The sequence below is a fragment of the Lepeophtheirus salmonis genome, chromosome 1 (genome assembly GCF_016086655.4).
Source record: "Lepeophtheirus salmonis chromosome 1, UVic_Lsal_1.4, whole genome shotgun sequence".
NCBI classification, from domain to species: domain Eukaryota; kingdom Metazoa; phylum Arthropoda; class Copepoda; order Siphonostomatoida; family Caligidae; genus Lepeophtheirus; species Lepeophtheirus salmonis.
Genome location: NC_052131.2, coordinates 2,713,970 through 2,722,503, shown reverse-complemented (window position 1 = coordinate 2,722,503; position 8,534 = coordinate 2,713,970). Strand labels below are relative to the sequence as shown.

Here is an 8,534-nt window from a genome sequence, read left to right as displayed (position 1 = left end):
ATCGTCATGTTATATTGAAAGGTATAATATCAGGTTTACCTCTAAAATCATTCATGGCTTAATAACTATTAACGAAATTTGACACAAAATCAATGAATATCAAAAATGCACAGACATTTGAATAAATAAAATCAGTTTAAAAAAAAATTATTCAAATTCGACTTTGATAAACCTTAAGAAAGGGTTGATAACTAATCTAATGAGTTAAGTTTGTATAACCATACTTATAAAAGTATACCCAAAGATATGTACAATGAAAAAAAAAATCCTTTTCTATATGTATAAGCTTGTTCTTGACCCAGTGAGCAATGCCAAGTTAATTTATCTTTTGATTTATGAGTCTGAATATTTTTTTATCATGAGGAGGTTTGCATTTGATAAAAAATAAATAATTATTAATTTATTGTTTTTATATATTTAATCAATGCTTTTGGTGAAGAAAAAATCTTTTATTTATCTCCCAGTCCCCCCTCCTGTCAATCAATACATATTTTAAACATATATAAGTATCTAATCAGAGCTGCCAAGATTTATTATTATAAGGATTTCTCAGAATTAATTTATAATAGTTTTCCTCCGATAAAGTCCTTGACTTCATATTTTATGGTTTCAATGTATTAAAACATATTAAAGATTGTCAAATCAACAAAAAAACTAATGAAAATTTTAATATTTCTTTTTCTAATGCAAATGTATTTTTATATAAGTCAGGATGGGTTTGGAGGTCAAGGATTATGTTACTCTTTGCTTTTCTTCTCTCCTAATTACAACTTATTTTCTATCAACATACCACTTCAGACAGTTTAAAAAGTCATTTTGGTTCAACCTGTGAATAGAAAGGGGAAAAGTTACTCGTTCGTGCAAAAACTATTCGGCAACCTTTCGGCTTGTACATTGAAGACGCTCATTTTTAAGCATTTACATATATGTAAAGAAACTTCATATAAAATAATCACTATCTATGAAAATACATGTATAAATAAATAAAATGTTATTGAGCCCTACCTATATTTTCAAAAAATAAAATATCCATTATTGCCGTTATGGCTTTTCTGAAATTTCTATTTAAAGAATAATTTCAAAATATATTTAATGTATTTTCTATTTCCCAACGGTGTAAAATGCGGTACTTTTTGAATAATATATCTTTGAGCAAATATGGGGAAATGGTTTTACCATTAAGGCATGTATTCCTTATTCTATCAAACCAATGGAGCATCAGTACTACTTAAAGTCGAAAGTTATTATTCATATCCATAATCTATTGATTTTCAAATGACAAATAGATCTTTTACATGAATGGTTTTCAAACATAGATAAGCTTACTACTGATAGCCGGTAATGATACGCAGAGGAACACCATTATGTTAAGCATTTGCAGTTCTATAATCAGTTTGGTCAAAACGGTGGTATTTGAAAACATAGCATTTTCTGAGGTGATAAACAATGTGAAAAGTTATATAATTTTATACTCAATTATACTATAGACTAAAGTAACCTAAATTATGACAAATGTATAGCCTTTAATGGTAAATCTCTTTGCGTAGCAAGTTTTTATTTAAATGGAAAATAAAGTAATGATGCCTTGAAAAAGTTATACATTCGAACTTAAAGTTTGGATTTATCATGATCTAAGGGGAAAAAAATGACTGACATGTAGTTAAATCTTGGTTAAATTTACATTCAAAAATATTTGCAACCGTCACTTTTACGCTATAGAAATTAAATTATCTATAAACACTCTTGGGTTTACATTAAAGCAATAAATACACTTTTGACTTTACTGATTTAAATAACATCTGATCACTAGTATAATTGAAGTTGAAAATAAGTTATTATATTATATAAATTATATGGTGAAATGCCTTAAACTATAGAACCAATCCTGGGGGATTGTTGTCAATTATCAGGAAACTATAATGATATTAATTTTTTAACGGAAGAGAGTTTTGATTAAAAACTTTGAATAGAAGACTTCTTGTCCCCGAATAAAAGGGATGGAGTTTATGGAATAATTATTATGTCAGAATACATTATTTTTAAATTACTGACAGATATACGGAATAACTTGGATGGAATTATATTCATTTTGATATCCCGACTAAAAGGTTCAAAGCTGGCTTGAAACGATCAATTGACACTCACCCAGACACGCCATTTGCTAAGCTGCCCAAGGACAGTAACGTGACCAAAGGGACCATCAAAAGTCCTTTCAGAATTGACCTGGGTTACTTGTCGTGGGTCAAAGCCTCAAAGTATCCGCTGACAGAGCAAAATTAGGGGGACAGAATCAGCAAAGGTAAAATTCTTATTAACCAAATGACGTGCAAAGGTGGTTATGTGCGTTTTTTTTCGGACGAGAATATCTTCATTATTGACACCAACCATAGCGGTAGAAACGATAGATGGATCTGTTTGGACCCTGATGAGGTCCAACCAGTCATGAAAACAAAGAATCCGGCTTTGGTTATGGTCCTGGCGGTCATCAGCATGGAAGGACAAGTTATGCCCTCCCAATTCTTCAAAAAGGGTAAGAAGGTGACCAAGGAGGTCTACAAAGACGTTCTCAAGGACGTGGTCATCCCATGGATGAATAAAGTCGCTGATGGGAAGGTATACACATTCCAGCAAGACTCAGGACCTGCACATAAGGCCAAGATTGTCCAGTTATTAGGGCTGGATTTTTGACCTCCATTCTACTGAACAGCCAACAGCCCGGACGTCAATTCATGTAATTTTTACTTTTAAGGAGGGTGGAGAAGATCGCCTAAAAGAATGATCATGCCTCAATTGCGGCTTTGGAGGCCTTCACCGTCAATACAATGAACAACCTGGATCTGCACGAGGTAAGCAAGGGCATGCAATGGATTCAGGCGCCGTGTAGAGATCGTGATCGAGAACGAAGGCTTGCATTATGAATAGTTATTTTACATTTAATGTGGCTTTTAAATGAATAAAAAAATAATCTTTCTATCTGTTATACAAATCTCATAATTAGCCGTTAAAGCTATTCCGGATTTACCTTGTCCACCCTCTAATATCATTTATTTCATTTCAATAACCATCTACATATATATACTCATCAACTACTACCTATACAAAAACTTCATTAAATTATTATTTATACATTACTTAGAATAATCAAATCATTACCACTTCTCATCTACTCATCAAACAATAAGATAATAGAAGAAAAAAGACAAGGAAAAAAAATAAAGAACCTGTAGATCCAGAAAGGAACTCGAGCCAGTTCTAAAAAAAGATGGAAATAAATATTATTATTCCTTTACAATTCCAAACCCACCGTTGCTCCTCTTTCTCAAAAACACCAAAAAATTCTTATGTGCATCTTCACTACCTCTTCCAAACCTCTAGACATAGCGGATCCGGAAGACCCTGCGCCAAACATTATAAAACGCACCTTCGATATGATTGCTTCAATCTTAAATATATCCTTGGCCCTTGCATTTGTGGGCACCAGCCAATTGGATTTTTTTTGGTTCAATCCCGTACGTATTCCGGGTCAGTGCATTTATGAAAGTCCAAAATTAAGTAATATATTTGCAATAATAGAATAGATGTCTTGAATTTTCTCTCTCCTTTTACAGTAGGAGCAGTCTTTCTTGGGGTGGTTTTTTCGATTTATTTACAAATAGGGACGACGTTGCCATTCAGTACCGGAACCACTTCTCCTTCATATTCATGAAGGGAGCTCTCATAAAGATATTGGGACTATTCATCACGTTTTCGATGGGTGGGATCTCGAGCATCAGATATCGTTTCTTCACCAAAACATTTGGAGAAGATACTTCTAAAGTCTTCATCTAAGTTCGACGGCAAATCAGGATTTTAACACTTTTAAAAGCATGTAAAATAGATTTTGAGGTCCGTTAACTGTATTAAGGGTTAATATTCTTACCGACACTATTCTTTTCAGATTAATAAACTTTTGAGGTTTGATTGATATCTTAGCAATCTGGGTTTGTTCATGGTAATCAGATGATTTTCTTTAAATATGATATCTACCGAACATATCCTGGAGTGAAAATTTATTGGATCATCTAGTCCTAGTATCAGAAGAAGTACTTGTAGAGCGGAAGCCCATGAGCTTACATTTGTCCCCAATAAATACTCAGCGTTCTCACAAATTTTAATAGTTCGTTAGGTCCCATAGCTATTCTATTTTCAAAGAATTCCGTTTGACTTCGTGTTTTACTCGCATTGCCCAGAAAAGCAGTATAATTTGATTCTTTTTAGTCGTGTGAGATTCAAGCTTTTCCACACCATTTCAATGTTCGAGAGATCCAAACCCTACTTACCTTTGGTGATTTCCTATGATTTTATAATTAATGTTTTAAATATTGTTCAATAATTGATCTTATACACTCGTATTTTTTTATTTTATTTGATTCCTAATTTAATAAAAACGCGTTTGACTATTGTTTTTTAAATGAGCTATAATAATTATTTATTGAGCGTGGTACAACATTTTATTACCATTTAAAATATAGTTAATGATTATGAAATATTCTAATTAAAGGTCTTATTTTTTTTATTGTTACATTTATTGTATTTACTATTGAAATTGCATAATAATAAAGCTCAATTATAAAAAAACTAAAAATAATGAGTATTTTGTTAAAGCAACATTCTTCAATACCTGTTTCTGTCCATAGTTATTTTATATTTTTCTCCAACAAGGAAAGTAGAAATTCCAACAGAAAATGTTTTTTATGATCAGGTTTGTTTATTTTCTCAATTATTCAAAATAAGGAATTGATTTTTTTTTTTTAGTTTTTGCTTAGATTTTACATTCAAAGCTTTTGAAGACAAATAAAAAATATAACTTTGCGTCATGGGTATTTTTATTCAAAAATATGTCTTTTTCTTTATAGACATGCATATGTATGGATCAGTTTGGGAGATTGGAATGAGGATGTTGTCATCAACCTGCAGGAATCTTCTTTTTTTTTTCTTTCATCCATACCCTGAAGAAAGAAAAAAATAATAATCACTCTTATAATTATGTATTTTTTATAAAAACTAAATGGTTTTATAAATGATTTGGTTTCTGTGAATCTCATCAAATGTTTGAGGTTTTTCGTTATGTGATAAACTTTTTTTCTGTAGTAGTAGTCGTTAAATTGAATTTTAAATTGACTCGTAAAAAATAGGGGTCATATGAACCCCTCACTACATTGAATTAGAATATAAATTAGTATTTTTGGTTATGTTGTCCAAAAAATTATTCCACGTAACTAAAACACATAAAAAATGCAACACATGAAAAATTATTTACCCATATTGTAGATGTACCCATTAGTAAACAAATGTTATTATTTGACAAAATTGTTTCTTTATTTTTATTCAAAAAATTATTGTGCAATAAACGAGATGTATACATATATTGTCAGGATGTAGAACCTTGAAGACTTGTTTTTTATTATTTGGCCAGTTGATTATGGTCCTCCTCTATTATCAAGATATCAAATTAATAGTTTTGCTACTGATATACTTATCTTTCTATGCATATTACAAACTTATATAGGTATAGGGTAAGTTTTTCTCAAATGATTAATTCATCTTTTTGTCAGATACTCAAAATATTTGTCGAAAAAAGATTTCTTATTAATTTATCATGTCTAAATAAAAATGTCAGAAAAGAAGGTTACATCAATTTATCTCCTAACTTCTAAATTACTTCTATATTTTAAATGATGGATTTTCAGCAATTCCAAGTTTGACAGGAAACATTTTGCGTACCTACTTTAAAAAAAAATCCTTTGAAGTATCAAATGAAGGTTTTTTTTTCTGTTGAAGGAAAAACATTTGACGCTCTAAAGAGTAAATGAGTTATATATTAAAAATGAAAGACCACACAAAGGGTCTGCTCCTTAACTTATTTTGTCATTATCATCAACAGGTAATGATCTACCCTTGAAGAATCAAATGTTTTGACATTACATGCATAAATGGTTTTCAAAATGCAGATTACGAAACTTACTCTTTATGAAATAAAGTATCTACTTTATTTTAATTGATGAGCAGGGCATAGATCTCACAGCTAGCAGCAATTATATAGCCTTGATACCAGAGAATGAGCCTCACTTTTCTCGCCTACATATTTATAATATACAGAATGTCATCTATTAGATAATTAACAATAGATCAACATAAACAAATATGATCGATATATATTTATAAAATGACACCAATGGAATGTTGCCCTTGTGTTTATGGTCTGAAGCAAATCTTTTTCTGTAACTATGTGTATACGAGTATAATATAATTGTTACTCTCAGCCAAACCTGTCATAAAAGGGAGACATAGTTTATTTTGGTTCGTCAATAAACTTTTGATAGACTGAGATACCTACATAGAAGAAAAGATACTTTTATAATCTGACTTGTAGGCCTACTTACATGACGGGTAAGGGAGAAAAATGAATATATAGATTGTATATATGTCCCATCATTACCAAAAGCAAGGTGGAATGATTTTATTTTCCTAAAAATTGAGCCTGGGTTACATATATATTATTTGACTAATTATCATTAAATTCATTTAACAAATTATTCTGATAAATCTTTTAAACCCGTCTCAAATCTTGCTTAAATTTGTAAAAAATTGATTGTAAATGTTAAGTAATTACAAATTGATAGTTTTCATTTAAAAGGACATGTCGGAGCTATACTAAGTCTTATAAATGACATGGATGTTTTCAACTTCAGTAAGTATTCTTTGGTATGTTGTCAAAAATGTACGTTTTCCCTTTATCTAAATTTTTGCCCACTTTTTTTTTTCATTTAAAAAACCAAATATGACGATTTTAAACAAGTTATTAGTACAAAAAAATATATAATATAGGCTTAGCATCATAATAATAACAATACCTGTTACATATGAATATTAAATTAATTTACAAAGTATCTTTGTTTCATGCTCCCAATTATTTGCAAATATTGTAGTGTACGAGGATATTGTATAAAGTTTTGGCTATGGATCAGATTCATTAAGGATTTTTCTACCTTTATGCAAATCCACACAAGCTTAAAATATTTTGCAACATTAACCGCACAATTATATCTTTAAAAAAAAGATTTGGACACTAGATATATTATTATATTTCTACGAGGTCCCATGCCATGAATTAAAATGTAATTGAATAGGCATTTTTAAGATGTAACCTTGACATATTTTAAAAGTATTATTATCTTTTAAATTATGGTAAAAAAAGTTTTCATCTAAATTTATAGCATAAGAAAGTTTACAATAATATGATTATCGTACGAAATTCAAATGTACACATCAAACCTTAATAATCTTTTGTAGAAGGATGTAATTTATAATAATGTATCTTTTTACGTAATTCTTGACGGCACTGACCGATATCATCGTGTATTCATCTCTTCTCTTCAGGTGGTTCCTTTCATATTTCCTCGAGTGATACCTATCAAAAAAGAATAATTATTAAAATATTAGTGTATATGAAACACTGGTCACCTATGTATACATATATTTTTATAGGACCTCAAAACCTTGAGAAACCGGAAATTTTGTTATGAGAAAATAAAATTATATAAATATTTATATATATTATTTTTGAAAAGGAACAACGTAACGTAGAAAAAAAGCATTCAACCTCGCCTTATAATACATTCGAATTATGAATAAATAAAGAAGCAGCACAAATTTGTAATTTAGCAAATATTTGTAATCATTTAATGCCTAAAGTAAAAAAACCATTTGCTTAGGGGTAAAACCAATAAGTAAAGCACCAAAGTTTTATGCAGGGGTGGTCATCATTTGAAGGAACTTAGCACCAAAAATTACCAACACCGTAATTTAATGATTTTATTAAATTTATATGTTGCTTACAAGTTGGAATGTTTGTACAACTTTCAATATTTATAAAAAAAATCGTACAAGTTGCAATTTTTTCGATTTAAATGCATTATGTAATTACATCATGGGTCATTGGGTCATACTTATTGCCAACTAATAATTAATATAGTCATTTTATTTTGAACTATTAAAAATACATGGTTTTTATGTATTTCTGAGTAATATAACTGTGGGTTTTTTAACTTACATTAAAATCTGAACACCTTGAATTTTAAATTTCAAGCGCTTTATTTCGAGATGTGTATCAGTTGATTGGCTAAATAATTGGTCTACACCAATAAGCCAGTGACGTTAGAAGATTTCAGATAAAATATCAAACATAAAATTGTTGCAATACTGATCAATTTATTGGTAAAAGTAGTGGAAAATTGCGTTGACCGATTGGACTTTTGTAACTGTGATCGTGGTGGTGACGCTAAAGAAATCGATTTTTTACATAAATGTGCATGCTTTTAATTTGTACTCAAAAAATAAACTTGGCAAAATCTTTAACCTTTGTGTTTTATTTAGATAAAAAAAGTTAAAGCGTTCTTAATGAAAAAAAAAACCTTGACAAATGTCAACTTTGTAATTAAAACATCATTTGTATACATTCCAAACAACAAAAAATAAATGAACACTTATTATAT

The 8,534-nt window shown here is 29.7% G+C and overlaps 2 long non-coding RNA genes across 2 annotated transcripts in view; both read left to right on the top strand.

Moving 5' to 3' along the window:
- LOC139904927 (uncharacterized) overlaps nt 1-5,420 on the top strand; it is a 97,749-nt gene extending 92,329 nt beyond the window's left edge. The window contains exon 2 of the long non-coding RNA XR_011779255.1: nt 4,896-5,420. This is a non-coding gene — a long non-coding RNA (uncharacterized lncRNA). The remainder of the gene's footprint in view (nt 1-4,895) is intronic.
- LOC121121066 (uncharacterized) lies at nt 3,224-4,624 on the top strand. The gene is made up of 3 exons (XR_005865336.2): nt 3,224-3,552; nt 3,609-3,885; nt 3,938-4,624. It is a non-coding gene; the product is annotated as an uncharacterized lncRNA (long non-coding RNA).
- Nucleotides 5,421-8,534: the final 3,114 nt, after the last annotated feature.